The sequence below is a fragment of the Lynx rufus genome, unplaced genomic scaffold, assembly GCF_022079265.1.
Source record: "Lynx rufus isolate CCGP_SWC_20201006 ecotype Redwood Valley unplaced genomic scaffold, mLynRuf1.p SCAF_10, whole genome shotgun sequence".
Taxonomy (NCBI): domain Eukaryota; kingdom Metazoa; phylum Chordata; class Mammalia; order Carnivora; family Felidae; genus Lynx; species Lynx rufus.
The window spans coordinates 30,659,985-30,677,434 of record NW_025814824.1 but is presented as its reverse complement, the minus strand read 5'-3'; the positions used below and the strand labels follow the sequence as shown (position 1 = coordinate 30,677,434).

Here is a 17,450-nt window from a genome sequence, read left to right as displayed (position 1 = left end):
AATATAAGAGATTTCTTAGGGCATCTGAAAGGAAAATTATTATTATTTTTTTTACTCACACTTCTGACACCAAATGTGTGGATTTTCCACACAAAGCAATTCTGACACTACCCAGAGTTAGGGCAGACCCCACAGGTTAAAGCTCAATCACACAAGACTCCCTCTCCCCCACCTTCAGATGCCAGTTTCAAGTCCCAAGTTGTCACCTGTACTTTTGATTAACTGGATATAAATCAAGGATTCCCAAAACACCCTCCTCAGTTTTGATAATTTGCTAGAACAGCTCACAGAACTTGAGAAAACAGGTTACTTACTATTGCTGGTTTATTATAAGGAAACAACACAGGAACAAAGATAGGTTTCTTGAAAAAGAAGCATTTCTCCTCGATACCACAATATAAATACTCTGTTTCCAGCCTCCTGTCCTGAAAAATTCAAATTCAAGACTGCAACATCAACTCTTACATGAATTTGCAGCCTGCCAGCCAGTCCTACAGATTTTATACTTGCCAGCCCCCACAATCATGTGTCGACTTAGTAAAATAAATTTCTCTCATTCTTAATATATGTAATATACCAGTACAACATTTAAAAAGTTAATGAGTGGTACACTCATGTTCATACCAGCATTATTCACAATAGCCAAAAGGTGGAAACCTAATGTTTATCAACAGATGAATGAATAAAATGTGATATATACATATAATGGGATATCATTTAGCCTTAGAAAAGAAGGAAATCAGGGGCTCCTGGGTGGCTCAGTCGGTTAAGTGTCCGACTTCGGCTCCAGTCAGGATTTTGCGAATTATGAGTTCAAGCCCTGCATCGAGCTCTGTGCTGACAACTCAGAGCCTGGAGCCTGCTTCAGATTCTGTCTCTCCCTCTCTCTCTCTGCTCTCTCTCTGCTCATGCTCTGCCTCTCCCTGCTCATGCTCTCTCTCTCTCTCTCAAAAATAAACAAAAAAAAAAAAGAAGGAAACCTAGGCATATGCTACAACATGGATGAACCTTGAGGACAATATGCTAAATGAAATAAGCTAGTCACAAAAGGAAAATTACTGTATGATTCCACTTATGAGATATATAGAGCAGTCGAACTCATAGAGGTAAGTAGAATGGTGGTTGTCAAGGGGTTTGGGTGAGGGGAGTTATTGGCTCATGGGTACAGAGTTTCAGTTTGGGAAGATGAAAAAATCCTGGGTGGTATGATGGCTGCACAACAATGCAAATATTCTTAATGCCATTTAAGTGTACACTTAGACATGTTTAAAATGGTCAGCTTTATGTTAATTGTATTTACCACGATCTTTAGTAAGGGTAAAAATTAAGGAATTAAAAAATAATTTACACATCCTTTGTGTCATCACCCTTGGATCTTTATTCTTGGCAATTGAATCTGCTCTTGGATTTGTCAGAGGATATTTTGGGGCAGGAGGTTTTTTTTCTAGAGCAACAAAATAGTTCATACTGGCAACCCTATCCACATGCAGCACTGTCTCCATGTGTATGTGTTTTCCAATTCATGTTTTTTGGTTCTATTTAAAACCATGGACACATGAAGAGCATTTTTCTTAGTTATACCACAAAATACAGGCCATTTTTAAATAACAAGATAGAAGTGACAATGGTTCATGTATTTATACTTCCTTGATCATAGTCTCTAAGGCACTGTGTTAGTCTGGGCCCAATAAGGAGATTGAAATAACAACGTAGGTTAGAAAGTTTAATACAAAACATTATTCAACTCTGATTGACATGTGACTGGAAAACATAAACTATGGCTGAAAGATAGTACCCAAGGAAGATAAACTTGGAATGGGCCCCTTCCCCAAATCCAGGGTTCATACCTCATTGGAGAAGATGCAGTCCAGCCTAGGCTGGGTACCAGAGATTCAGAAATATCAGAGATATCAGAGATATCCAGTAGACTGGATAGCAGAGAAAGAAGTTTGCTAGTTCCCCCAGGCCAATCAGTGTCAAAGGTCTACAGTTAGTGGGCAAGCTGGAAGCAGCTCTCCAGAGGGCAGGTGAGGCACAGGTATAATCCCAGAAGAGATATGAGTGTGCAGGAGTGTCCAGAAGTGCAGGTGGACCATGTGCAGGCTTGCAGAGAAAGTGGTGGCTAGACAGGAACCACCTGTGGTGCAGGTGAGGAACTGGGCCACTGGTGGAGGCAGGAGGGCTTCTGGGCAGTTTCTGCGTCAAGCAAGATTATTACTAGATGAGGCCATGACTGCAAGGTTGCTGAGGAGATGCACACACTGGGCATGTGACTGGGCAGAGATCCACCCGGTGTTCTCATTGACCCAACATGCAGCAGCCAGAAACAGTATGAGAGCCCCTTCCTCCTGCAAAAGCAAAAGCACCCCCCACCAGACCCCATGCCCTCTACTGAAAATGCTTAACATTGTGCTTACTATAAATGAGAGATGCTTGAAGGAAATCTGTCCAGTATCACAGAACATATATTGAAGGATTAATTTGGAGCTGGGAGACAATAAACTGGTAACTGTCACAGGTGCTTTATCCCTCAGAGTTTTTAACTCATTCAGTCATGTTCTGATGCTCCGTCCATAATCCTTCCTAATTTCTGCATTTGGCATGGCTACTCTCCCTCCTACAGAATTACTTTTTAATGATGCCTGGGTTCATTGCTCTGCTAAAATAACAATGACTAAATCACATGTCTCTTTATATTTGAAAATTAAACTGCCTAATCTGTAATTCTTATTTTACGTGAAATATAACCCCAAAAGCAGTAATGTAAAAGAATACTTTAAATCTACTGATATCAGTAATTAATTAGAGCTGTCAAAATAGGAGCAACTGTTTTCTTATTTGCACATCTATGTCTACTTACCAGAACAATGCTAGTAATAAGTGCAGTCAAGTCTTTCTCTGGCAACCTGCATGTTGTCAGTGCTATCCATCAGCCTTTTACTCTCCTCTACTCATTTATTCCCAGAAATTCAAGAAGCTTCCTCTCTAGAGGCCAGAGGCTTTTGGTACTGAATTCCCTCTGGCAAAAGGTCTTCAATGTAAATACACCATTCTCTTTCCTTGAGAATTGATGACTCCCAAACAAGAAAGAGGATGGAGACATCAATTTAATTATTTTTTTCAAAGAGAGAGAGAGAGAGAGAGAATTTTAAGCAGACTCCACGTTCAGCATGGAGCCCAATGTGGGGCTCGATCTCATGACCCTGAGATCATGACCTGAGCTGAAACAAAGAGTTGGCTCAAATAGCTGAGCTACCCATGTGCCCTGACATCAATTTTAAATCCCACATAAGCCCCATAGCAAATTAGAAGTTTAGAAATAACCTCACTATTTGTGAGCATTTTAAATTATCCTAATTTGCTAATACTCAGTGCTGGCAAGAGGATGGGGACACAGGAACTTCCAAGACCACCTCTGCTATGATAAATTTGGCAATAACCCTCATGTAAAATGAGCACATCCTCTTGCTCAGAAATTCCACTTCTAGCAATTTATCCCGGGGAATATACTCTCCCAATTCAAAATTGGTGTTTGCAAAAGGATGTGACCCAAATGTTATTTCTAATAGTCGAAGGAAGGAAGGAAGGAAGGAAGGAAGGAAGGAAGGAAGGAAGGAAGGAAGGAAGGAAAGGAAAGGAAAGGAGAAAGGAAGGAAGGAAGGAATTGTTTACATCACTAGGAAACCATTTAACTATGTTTCTTAGAAGCCCGAGGACAGGGGCGCCTGGGTGGCGCAGTTGGTTAAACGTCCGACTTCAGCCAGGTCACGATCTTGCGGTCTGTGAGTTCGAACCCCGTGTAGGGCTCTGGGCTGATGGCTCAGAGGCTGGAGCCTGTTTCCGATTCTGTGTCTCCCTCTCTCTCTGCCCCTCCCCCGTTCATGCTCTGTCTCTCTCTGTCCCAAAAATAAATAAACGTTGAAAGAAAAAAAAAAAATTTTATAAAAAAAAAAAAAAAAAAAAGAAGCCCGAGGACAAACTATACAAACTAAACTTTTAATATGAAAAATCCCAACTATACAAAATGGAAGAATAGTATAATGAATTCATGTTTAACCATCATGCACCTTCAAAAATTATCATTTGGCTATGTAACCAAACCAATGTGAGTACCCACCTTGGTGAATTGGAAACTCGCTGAGTTGTCACACAAAGAAAAGTTTATTTGCAGCAAATAAGATCATGGGGAATAATTTCGAAAGCCATGACCCCCTTTGAGCAAGGGTGGATGGGTTCCTTTTATGGGTTAGGATGAATATTTAGATATAGAAGCTTTGTCATCGTATGTAGAGGTGGGCATAAGGTCATTCATGCACCTTAAGGAAACATTCCTATACACACATTGTATGTTATATAAATGAGGCTCATGCCCCTCCTTGGAGATATTAGTATTACAACGGAGTAAAGGTAGTTGTTGGTCATCCTGGAGGTCACTCCATTATCCATCTGCACAAGTGTGAGTCAGGGGTTACACTCAAACTGGTCTGGGTGGTCTGGGCCGGCTGGAGGTCTTGACAGGGCAGTCACTATCACTCCAGGGGAGGTTTCGCTTTCCACCTGCCTGAGTTAGGAGGTAATCTGGAAAGAAGAGCTTAAGGAAAACTGGGACAAGGGTAGGGGAGTACAAGCAGGTGAGCAGTGTAAGAAATAAGTCCACTGACCCAATCAAAGGAGGGTCGTGAGACTCACAGCATGGTGAAGCGAGGCTTTAATCAACGTTCTTGCAGGAGTGGGAGTCTGATGGACAGTCACCCCTGGGGCAGTTACAGCAATTTATCTTTTAGCATGTAAGTCCCTCCCCTGGTTCCTCATTGGCTGAGTATTACAGAGGTTACAGCATTACCTGGACATTGCCTTTGCCCATGTAAGGCCAAAAAGTAGTCTGATTGGAACAAATGTATATTTCCTGAGGTGACAGACTTTAAGTCCCTTCTTTTTTGGTGCATGCTCATTGCAAAGCCTGCAAAAATACGCCTGCAAAAGGGAGAGAGGAAGAAGACCCAGGAAGTCAAGTGTCCAAGGGTTTGGGATTCCATGGGGGGGGGGGCATTTATACATATTTCCAATAGGTTGTAAACCTACTGTTAACTAGACAGCACACTTTTATTTGGTGTTTCTGAAAACGAATCATCTCCCCTACTTCTCATGGCAGTAAAGGTGGGTCTTGGGGTCTAGCTGGTGACAGCTAATCTTGTTTCATCTATTCTTCTCTCACCTTTTCTTTCTTCTTTTGAGTAATTTGAAACAAACAGCAAATTACACCATTATATTGTTTTACTTATGAATAGTATGTATCTCTAACAGTAAGGACCTTTAAAAACACATAACATTGACATTATCACACCTAACAAAAATTACAAGAATTCCTTAGTATAAACCCAATTTATGGCTTCCAGTTGTCTAAAAAATGTGGGTTTTTAAAATCGAAATATATTTGACATATAACGTTGTGTAAATTGAAGGTGTACGTGTTGATTTGATACATTTATTATTGCATTGTGATTGCCAGTGCCGTGTTGGCTAGCACGTCTATCACCTCACATAATTATCATTTCTTTTTTTATGGTGATTGGAATAATTAAGATCTAGTCTCTTAGCAAGTTTGATGTTTATAATACAATATTGTTATCTATAATCACTATACTGTGCATTAGATCTCTAAGACTTATTTATCAGGTTTACACCCTTCAACATCTCTCCTATTCTCTACCCTCCAGGCCTTGGTAACTGATAGAGTAGGCAATTAGCTAGATAAAAGCAGGGAACAAATGCTTTCCAACAAAAAAAAAAAAAAAAAAAAAAAAAAAAAAAAAAAAAAAAAAGGCAGAAACCAGATTCCAAATAGCCAGGAAAGACCCTGGAGGATATACATGCATTCTTCCCTATAACAGGCTGCCCTACAGTAACCTATAGCTTCATTATAATACATTTACATTGCAGTTTTGACTCCGCACCTCTGGGGCGGGGTTGGGGGGGGTGGTAGACAGCCGCCATGGCAGTTCCAACAAGGACCATACGGGGCCAAAAACTCCCCCTTAAGAGTCTGGCTCTCTATATTCTTTCTTGGCTGAACTCAACAACTGTGGTTGGTGCAGAAGCAGGGAAGGGCTCCACAAGATGACAGTAACCACCATTTTACTGTTCCTACAAGTTAAGCATTTTTTTAGATTCCATAGTATAAGTGATATCGTACAGAATTTGTCTTTCTCTGAGTTACCTCACAGAGTATAATATCCTCAAGGGCCAACCATGTTGTCACAATGCAGGATTTCCTTCTTTCTCATGGATGAATAATATTTCACTGCATATATACCATATCTTCTTTACCCATTCATCCACTGATGAACATTTAGGTTGTTTCCATGTCTCGGCAATTATGAATAATGCTACAATCTTCATGGAAGTGCATATATATTGCTTCAATATCCTGTTTTCATTTTCTGGTTATATACCAAAAGTAGAATTGCTGGATCATATGGTAGTTCTATTTTTAATTTTTTGAGGAACCTCCATAATACTTTTTATAGGGGCTATGCTAATTTACATTCCCACCAACAGTGATTAGTGACTCCTTTTTCTCCATATCCTCACCAACAATTATTTCTTGTCTCCCTGATGATAGGTGTAAGGTGATAGCTACTTGTGGCTTTGATTTACATTACCCTGATGATTAGTGATGTTGATCACCTTTTCCTGTACCTGGTGGCCATTTGGATGTTTTCTTAGGAAAACTGTCTATTTAGTTCCTCTGCCCACTTTTCCCCCTATTTTTTTAAATTGTATTATTTGTTGTTAATGAGTTCTGAGTTCTTTATATATTTCAGATATTTACCACTTTTCCAATATATGGTTTGCAAATATTTTCTTCCATTCTATAGATTGCCTTTAAATATTTTCTCCCATTCTATAGATTGCCTTTTCATTGTGTTGTTTCTATTGCTTTGCAGAAGCTTTTAAGTTTGATGGAGTCCCACTAAATGATTTTTGCTTTTGTTGATAGAATCCAGGTTTTCTATTACTTGAAAACAAAAGCACTGTAACTGATAAGTTCTCACTATACTTATTCATTCTTCTGCTATATTATTTATTGCTCTTCATCACAACTATTGATTCTGAGCTTATCTTCCCAAATGGACTATTAGCTCATTGCCTTAAGCGTGTCTTATTTATCTTAATCTTTCTAGTTTCTACCAATACCTGACACAGGGAAGTTGCTAAGTAAATATTTGTTGACTGTGTGACTAGTTCTACCTGTTATATCCTGAGTACAGGGATTAAGGAGTTTACATGAAAAACAATTTGTATCCTTAAAATGTAAAGGAAACCATAATACATTGCAGTTAAATAAAATTTTTAAAAAATACACCTGAAAGTAACCAAATGAAACACCAAACCAGAATAAAACATTTTCTGTGGTAATCATTTTTGGCTTGTATGCATACTTCTTTCTGGGTCACTTGGACACTAGAACATTTTTTTAAAACCAGTTATTTTGATCTAATTTTAGATGTACAGATAAATTGCAAAACAGTACAGAGTTCCTATTTACCCTTTACTCACTTACCTCTGTTAACATCTTTTTTTTTTTTTTTTCCAACGTTTATTTATTTTTGGGACAGAGAGAGACAGAGCATGAACGGGGGAGGCGCAGAGAGAGAGGGAGACACAGAATCGGAAGCAGGCTCCAGGCTCTGAGCCATCAGCCCAGAGCCCGACGCGGGGCTCGAACTCATGGACCGCGAGATCGTGACCTGGCTGAAGTCGGACACTTAACCGACTGCGCCACCCAGGCGCCCCATCCTCTGTTAATATCTTACACAACTATGATACATTTGTCAAAACTAAACTCATTGAAGTACAGACTTTATTTGGAAATCCCCAATTTCTCTACTAATACCCTCTATCTGCTCCAGGATCCAATACAAAATACCATGTTGTCTTTAGTTGTCATGACTCCTTATCTCTCATCTGTGATGGTTTCTTAGTCTTTGACTTTTATGACACTTTTGAAGAGTATTGGCCAGGCATTTACAGAATTTCTCTTAATTTTTGTTTATCTAGAGACTTATTGTCTAAAGCTTTCTGGAAATTCTTTTTTTTTTTTTTTAAAGTAAACTTTACCTCCAATGTGGGGCTTAGACTCACAACCCCAAGATCAAGAGTTGCGTGCTCTACTGACTGAGCAAGCCAGGCGCCCCTCTAGAATTCTTTTGTAGTAATAATAATGCCTTATAAATGCAAGACATTTTATGGCTTACAAACGAACATCAGTATATTCCTGTGGTGATTCCCACCTTCATCTGGAGAAGTGACTCAGAAAGAATGTTTGTCCCCATGCACAGGAAGGCCTTCACAGAGAACTACTGGAAGGAGCAGGCTGAAAACACCATTAGCACCTGCTGGAATGAAGGCTAGACAGGAGGTCACTGAACCGGACCAGGCCTGAAGGGAACCGAGCTTGATTCCTGACCTCCACAGGTCTACATGGTTTCTAAAATCCTCTATTATCTATGTATTTCATTCACCCTGCTAATACTGCACTCTATTCACACTAAAAATTAACAGCTAATGATAAAACCCAAAAGTTGCCTTTCACAGATAGCTTTTTACTGTACAACAAAGTCCTTTACTTTTATTTCTCTGAGAAAGGCCCTCTTCAAAAGGCTGATGGGGCATATTGGTACCTGATGGGTCAGCCTAAGTTACTTCTTTTCTCCTTCCTTCCTTCCTTCCTTCCTTCCTTCCTTCCTTCCTTCCTTCCTTCCTTCCATTTCTTTCTTTCCTTTTCCTTTTTAGTAATCTCCACACCCAAGTCAAACACACAACCCCGAGATCAAGAGTCACATGCGCCTCCAACTGAGCCAGACAGATACCCCTGAGTTACTTCTTGAGGAATTAACCTCTTGGGAACTACATTCCTTGTTTCAGAAAAACCAAGGTGCATTAGTGACAGCAGCAGAGATGAATAAACCAATAATGCACTACTTTCAGACCAAGGTACAGTCACAGCACTCAGCCAGGTGTGCTTGGGGAGAAGGAAAAGAGAAACTGGGGATAGGGGAGGATAGGTGGAGGAAGAAGTGCGTGCAAAAGGAAGACTTAAAGACAAGCAAAAGGAAGTTCATGCATTCATGAATATTTCTTGGGTACTTTCTCTGTGATAGATTTTAGAGATAGAACAAAGTAGGCATGGACTTTTTTTCAGGGAGTTTATAGTCTACTTAAGAAATGGAAAAGAAACAAATACTTATTTAATCCTAATTGTAACAAATGCTTAAAAATACTGAAGTGTGCAGTGCACCAAATAACCAGAAGGTAGCAGTTTAGGGTTCTCTAGCTGGGCTAAAATAGTTGATAAATTATTAACATACTTGAGTCCAACCAGGCAGTTTTGGGGACTTTTGATAGCTATTGGGATGATCAGTGTGAAAATTCTTGTTAGAGTCAGTGGTTAGCAACTAAGCCAAGGAAATCTGAACATCTACAGTCAGGTGAGGCCCATCTCTGGAATAATCTAAGCGGAAATAGAACTGGCTGGGTGTTAGGTGGACAGGTTTCTGTGGACTGGCCAGACTGAGTTGGATGTGTTCTCTGAGCTCTGCCCTGCCTGTTTCAACCAGTGGGAAACACACGACCTGTGAAGCACTCTGATTGCCCTGCTCCCACTCATAGCTCACTGCACACTGGCTGGCTGAGCTTTCCCGGCACCACCATTTCTCACCTATTCCATGCATTCCCCAAACAATACTCACCGAGGCCTACTATGTGCCACGCCTCATGTCAGTCTGTGAAGAAAGTACAGTGCTGCAGAAGGCAAGGAGCTTACTGTCTCATTTAGAGGTTCCCAAACACTCGGCTCACAGCACCTTTAGGGCAACAGAAATTCCTGTCAGTTCCCTTCGTTTAGAAGTTAGGTCCAGAGGGGCGCCTGGGTGGCCCAGTCGGTTAAGCGGCTGACTTCGGCTCAGGTCATGATCTCGTGGTCTGTGAGTTCAAGCCCCGCGTCAGGCTCTGTGCTAACAGCTCAGAGCCTGGAGCCTGTTTCAGATTCTGTGTCTCCCTCTCTCTGACCCTCCCCTGTTCATGCTCTCTCTCTCTGTCTCAGAAATAAATAAACGTTAAAAGAAAAAAAAAAAAAAGAAGTTAGGTCCAGAGCACCTAGGTGGCTCAGTCAGCTAAGCAACCAACTTTTGATTTCGGCTTAGGTCATGATCTCACGGTTTAGGGGTTTGAGCCCCACATCAGGCTCTGAGCTGACAGCAAAGAGCCTGCTTGGGATTCCCTGTCTCTCCTTTCCCTCTAAAAATAAATAAATATTTAAAAGTTATTAAAAAAAAAGTAGGGTCCAAACAACTTAATAAGTATTTATATTTTAACAACCTAATCGCTGTTTGAAGATAAAGCTACAAATGAAAAGAAAATGTCACATTTTTATTTCATTCCAGGTTGTGTGCCTGTTGGGCACTATACAACTCCTCAATCCTCGAAATCAGATTGGACACCGCCACCCTGGTTTCCTGTTCCACAGTAATTTTTGTGTGGTTCCAGATTTTTATCACAGCTGTTGAAAACCCAGCTTTGCAAAGATATGATGTCATTCAAAGAAATGCAGTAGAAAAGAAACGTCAAATCATGAACTATCTTTACTCTCTACTTACAGGCAAGATGTCAGACAGATGACCCGTTTCCTCAAATATTTAAAATATCCTGCTGTACATACTGTGTAAGTACACTGTGACACCCCAACACCTATTTCTTGATTTAGCAACAGATCTATGCTTTAAAATGTCTAAACCCACTGCAGGTTTCTCAAACAAAGCACTTAAATATTTGTCCAATAATGTATACATCACACAGCTGCAAGCCAGAGGATACAGGATCAGTTTCTCCCACATTTTGTGGCAGACACTAGTCACATATACCTCACTAGCACTCTGTCCAGGATATGGGTGACTCTAAAGGGCTTCAACTAGACAAATATAATAGAGGATCACATTTTCTGAATTGCAAATCCAGATACAAAGGTGGGTGAACTTATAAAGACGAAGTCTGTTATCTGGCCCCGTCCCAGGAGTTCTGGACACATGGTCACCAACTATGAGAAACCCCAGTACAAGATTAACCCCCAAGTCTGGGGCCAACGGGGTCTCCTAGAGGCTGCAGAAATTCCTAAATTCCCCTATGCCTGCCTACATACAGCCTGCCTTAGGAGAAATTAGGGTGGAACTAGAAGCAGGCCTAAAAGACTACCTGGTATCGACCTTAAAAATAAAACAGCCAGTTATTTTATCAGCAAAATGAATTTATTTGGCAATAGCAAAGGGACTGCAATTTGGGACAAACAAACTATGACAAACCACAGGCAAGTATGAAGAAACAAAGGGAAGTTCAGCTTTTATTAGGCCTTTAGGAAAATTTGGGAGATTTCTTTTGAACAAAAGTTCACTGGAGAAGAATAAGAGTCTGCAGCTGTGGTGGTTTCTCACTGGCCACAAGCAGTAGTTAGCATGTTGCTGGGAAGAGAGGGATCTTCCTTTATCTTTTTTTCTTTTTTAACGTTTGTTTATTTTTGAGGCAGAAAGAGACAGAGCATGAATGGGGGAGGGTCAGAGAGGGAGACACAGAATCTGAAACAGGCTCCAGGCTCTGAGCTGTCAGCACAGAGCCCGAAGCGGGGCTCGAACTCACGGACCGCGAGATCATGACCTGAGCTGAAGTCAGCCGCTTAACCAACTGAGTCACCCAGGCGCCCCATGGGATCTTCCTTTATCTTAAAAGCAGGAGATAAACTCATAAGTGAAACATGCCCTCTCTTGCCAAGATAATTCTTATCTTCCTTCTTCCTGCTGGTTGTACAGGCTGCAAGGAGTGGCATCTGCATGAAAATTTCCCCTTCATGGCTTCTGAACTCCATTTTATTATTATTTTTTCCATACTTCATTTTAAATGAGGTGTCCTTTACTCATTTTCACACTGGTAGAGACTTCTACAAAACTGATGCCAAGTCATCTAACTCCATCGTCCTCATCCCTCCCAGCCCTTTTACACACTCAGGTGGGTTGTCTCACTTGAGGAGTCTTTTACTTAAAAAACATCTTGGGGGGGGGAGTACTCTTGAAACATTTAGAACATGTCTTTTTATTTTTTTTAATGTTTTACTTATTTCTGAGAGAGAGAGAGAGAGAGAGAGAGAGAGAGAGAGAGAGACCGTGTGAGCAGGGGAGGGGCAGAGAGAGAGGGAGACACAGAATCCAAAGCAGGCTCCAGGCTCTGAGCTGTCAGCACAGAGCCCAACACGGGCTCGAACTCACAAACTGTGAGACTATGGCCTGAGCTGAAGTCAGACACTTAACCGATTGAGCCACCCAGGTGCCCCTATTCTATCCAGTACATTTCTAAAATAGGTTTGTTTATCTATCTATCTATCTATCTATCTATCTATCTATCTATCTATTTAAAGTAGGCTCTACACCCAATGTGGGGCTTGAACTCAAAGGCCCGGAGATCAAGAGTGGCATGCTATACTGACTACTGACTGTGCCTTCCAGGTGCCCCCTAAGATAGGTTTATCATACCAACTCTTGAAAAGTAAAACACACACATACAGAGAAGTATTATGAAATCATAAAAAGAACAAGATCATACCATTTGTGACAACATGGATGAACCTAAACAGCACAGTAAAACCCTGGATTGTGAATAACTTGTTCTGCGAGTGTTCCTCAAGATAAGCAAACATTTCTAATACATTTTAACTTGATAAAGGAGTGATGTCTTGCAATAGCAGTACATGGCTCCGAATGTCACGTGATCACTACTGAGTCTATGGTTCTCTCTCTCTCTGTCTTGCTGTGGGATTGTGGATGATTGTCTCCCATGCTCAGATTCTCTGTCTCAGGCCTCAGTGTTGGGCAGAAATCAGTGATTTTTCAGAACACTGGGAGGTGCCCACAACTGACACTAACTAGTGTATTTTTGTCACTTCAAAGCACCAATGGACAGTCCTTTGCTTTTCCATACAAGAGTAAGCTTAGGAATGCTTTGCTTCATTCTAGGTCAGGCTGCCTGCAGAAATAGACCCTTTCCTCTGCTGCCTTATTGCCAGTTACATTAAATATGGTATATGACAAGAATTTCTTAATACTGTACTGTAGTCAACATCCGTGTGAGCATATACAATGACCCCCATGCAGAAAAAGGTGGAAAAGAAAGGCGGTAAGAAGAACAGGATGAGGGGCACCTGGGTGGCTCAGTCGGTTGAGTGTCTGACTTCGGCTCGGGTCATGATCTCAGTTTGTGAGTTCAAGCCCCACATCAGGCTCTGTGCTGACAGCTCAGAGCCTGGAGCCTGCTTCGAATTCTGTATCTCCCTCTCTCTCTGCCCCTCCCACATTCGCACTCTATCTCTCTCAAAAATAAATAAACATTAATAAAAAAAATTTTTTTAAAAAGAAGGGGATGATTACAGTGGAAGAAAGACATCATCACAAAGTACAAATGAGGTATGCAAGTAGCTGGAACTGCAAGATTTCATAAGAAGTCTAGGTCTGTGTCTTGTCTGCAGAGGAGGAGGAGAAAAAGGTGGAGGAATCTCTCACTTCAAATGAAATTAGGGAGATGTGTAAAATGTGGGAAACAATGCAAAATTTTGTAGAAAAGCACTACCCAAATAAGGCTGTAGCAGCGTGCAAGCAATGAATCTGTTTAACAACAATGCAAGGTCACGTTTCTGTGAAATCCTCAAAAGGAGGCAAAAGCAAGTGTCATTGGATAGGTTCCTTGTTAAAGGTGCATGAAAAGAAAAAGATACCATTGAGCCAAAAGACAGCAAAGATTCCATTAGTGAGAGTGAAAGTCTTCCTACACAACAATGCTCCTCTCTCGTCTCCCTCACATGAACCAGGAAAGTTTTCAAAGGTAAGTGAAGGTTATTTTTTCTTCATATTTTGTATTATATTACAGTATTCTGATCATTTTTATCTTTATTTATTTTTAAGTTTTTTAACATTTATTCATTTTTGAGAGACAGAGTGTGAGGGGGAGGGGCAGAGAAAGAGAGAGAGAGACAGAATCTGAAGTAGGCTCCAGGCTCTGAGCTGTCAGCACAGAGCCCGATGAGGGGCTCGAACCCACGAATTGTGGGACCATGACCTGAGCTAAAGTCGGACGCTTAACCAACTGAGCCACCCAGGCACCCCTTGTGATCATTTTTATATAAATATTTTTGGGTTGTGGAACGAATCATCTGAGTTTCCATTATTTCTTATGGGGGAATTTTCTTTGATATACAAGTGCTTTGCATTACAAGCGTGTTTCCAGAATGAATTATGTTCACAAATCAAGGTTTTACTGTATTATGCTAAGTGAAATAGTCAGACTGAGAAAAACAAATACCATGCGATTTCACTCACTGTGGAATCTAAAAAAAAAACAACAAAACAAACAAATAAGCAGAATCAGACCTGTAAACACAGAAAACAAACTCATGGTTGCCAGAGGGGATGGGGAGTAGATGGGCAAAACAGGTGAAAGGGAGAGAGAGATACAAGTTTCCAGCTACGAAATAAAGAAGTCACAGGAATAAAAGGCACAGCATAAGGAATACAGCCAATATTATAATAGTGTTATATGGTGCCAGATGGTAGCTACACTTGTGGTAAGCATAGCATAATGTTTAAACTTGTTGAAGCACCATGTTTACACCTGCAGCTAATGGTAACATTGTGTGTCAACACAACACTCAAATACAAAAATTAATAATAAAAAAATTGGTGGTCTTACCAAAAGAAGTTGAACCTATGCATCTTAGCTTCTTCTTGTCTGTGGCACTTGCACAAATTGCTGCAACCTTACTTTGTTCTATGACTTAAAATATTTAAATCACTACCTTGCACACACACGCACACACACAAAGTAGAATTAAAGGAGTTTGTTCCAGTGATGAAAATTTTCCATATTTTCATAGGGATGTGAATAACAGGGGTGGACAATCAGCCAAAACTCATTCGACTGTGCAGAGATGCACAGAAAAGTGCCAGAAGCCAAGCTATCCAACCAGCCTGATGGCAGGGCCCAGGCGGTGGACGGATCGGGACTGCATGGCGGCCCACCGAAAGTGAAGCTTCTTGTACTCCTGCTTTTCCTGTAATTTGGCCTTAGCGATGGTCAGGGCAGCCTCCCTACCAATGAAAGTACATGGGGATTTGTTGATTGGGGAATTGCCCGTGACAGGCCCCTCGGGGAAAAAAACCATTGGGGAAAGAAAGAAGATTCCGCAGGGAAATTAGTGGCCCTACATCCAGCCTTTGCCACCCCCTATAAAGACTCCTCTACCTAAAGGAAGGATAGCCCCATATATTTCCCAGCCAAGGAGGGGGACAAATGGGTTTGAAATCCCCAATTCCAGTAACAAAGGAATGTATCTATGGATACAAGTTACTCCAACCCCCAGGCCCACTTGGCCCCCAGGAGGCATTCCAGAGCATATCTGGACCTGGTGGGTTAAGGTACAGAATGGTTCATTAGTTCCTAGGTATACATTGTCTCTCTGGGAGCACATAAGACATGGGTTCCCAGGGCCCTCTTGCCTCCCTCCGGGCACCCCAGACCAAAGCGAATACTTTTGTTCCTTGTATCCCAGATGGTTCAAAGGAACAATTAAGAAGTCATGTCCCGGGGCGCCTGGGTGGCGCAGCCGGTTAAGCGTCCGACTTCAGCCAGGTCACGATCTCGCGGTCCGTGAGTTCGAGCCCCGCGTCAGGCTCTGGGCTGATGGCTCAGAACCTGGAGCCTGTTTCCGATTCTGTGTCTCCCTCTCTCTCTGCCCCTCCCCCGTTCATGCTCTGTCTCTCTCTGTCCCAAAAATAAATAAACGTTGAAAAAAAAAAAAAAAAGAAGTCATGTCCCTGTAAAGGTTCCACTTGAGGTGTTGAGAGCTAGATGACCTTGAAAGGGCAAGAGGAAATGTTACAAGAAAATAACTATGTTGTTCCTTAACGGGTGATTACAAAAAAGAACATTTTTAGAATTAGGTAATGCCAGAAAGCATAGATGACACATGCTATAAGGAATTTGCTAACAAATATAATGCCACGCTTGCCACAATAAAGCGGCCTATCTAACACACTGCTATTGTCTGTGTCCATTTGTTATTTTCGCCGACGCCATTCATCCTTCAGGAACCCCTGGACCTGCTGGGGCTGGACTCTGGCAGAAAAGTGACAGAGTAAAACATTATCGATAGAAACTAGATGGTGGACCCAGGAGTGTTCACTGCACAATTCTTTCAATTTTTTGAGCGTGTTGTAAAGTATCCAAGATACGTACACCTGAAACTGAAATTAAAAACTTAATAAAAAATTAAATAAATTAAAACTCCTTGTTTAATCACGGTCAGAAAAAATAAAGAAGAAATGCACATCCAATGACCCAATCATTATTCTCCTGGGTATATACTCAGCAAAAATGCATAAACATAAATCAAGAGATGTGTATTTTAAATCTTACGGTGGCATCGTTTATGCTGAGCAGAATTCTATTAGCAAAATGAGTAATGTTTATTCACAGATACAAGAATCGGGGGGAAAGCCCATTCATGTCCTTAAGAAATAAATGTCAAAAATAATTTTGCATTTTATATTTAATAATTGCATGTCAAATTATGTAATGACTTATGTCATTTGACCATGTGTATACAAATAATAGTTGTAATAAAAACCCAATTCAGTACAAAAACATTTTTTAATAAAAAAATAAAATATCCATGATAAAATGTTGGCAATCTTTAAATTAAAAATTAAAGATTTGGGGCACCTGGATAGCTCAGTCGGTTGAGCCTTTGACTCCGGATTTTGGCTCAGGTCATGATCCCAGGGTTCTGAGATCAGGTCCCACACTGAGTGTGGAGCTTGTTTGGGATTCTCTCTTTTTCCCTCTGCCCCTCTCCCACGCCCGCGCGTGCTCTCTCTAAAATTTAAAAAAAAAAAATTAAATTAAGTTAAAATTAAATATTTATTTTAAAAATAAAAATTAACTCTACAGCTAAGATGTGTTCATTACACTGTGTATTAATGATACCTCAGAACAAAACACCAGAACTAAGGAGGGGCTCGGTTAAAAACGGAATAGAAGGAAAATACAATAAGTCTGTTAAATCATAAATGTGGTTGTTCTGAGAAGAAAATTCTTTAAATTGGTAACTGGTTCTCTAAATAAGAAGTAACTTCGGCCGAAGCAGGGGGCTGCGTCCTTCCTAAACAACTTTTTCTCCCCTGGACCCCTCTCCCTCTTCCTACCTATAGTGGCTGAGTCAGAAAACACCCGTGCAGCTTAAGCTTGCCTGCGCATCGCGGCCAGCGGAGCCTCATCTCGCAGCTACGGTGTGCGCCCCATCCAGTCCCCGTACGCTCCACTCTACCAGCACCCAGCGGGCCGCGACCCAGCGTCCACGC

The 17,450-nt window shown here is 41.1% G+C and overlaps 1 long non-coding RNA gene across 1 annotated transcript; it reads right to left on the bottom strand.

Moving 5' to 3' along the window:
- Positions 1-326: 326 nt before the first annotated feature.
- Positions 327-17,381, bottom strand: LOC124525460 (uncharacterized). Its single transcript, XR_006965512.1, has 3 exons — positions 17,295-17,381; positions 9,753-9,866; positions 327-425 (listed from the first exon to the last, which is right to left on the bottom strand). It is a non-coding gene; the product is annotated as an uncharacterized LOC124525460 (long non-coding RNA).
- Positions 17,382-17,450: the final 69 nt, after the last annotated feature.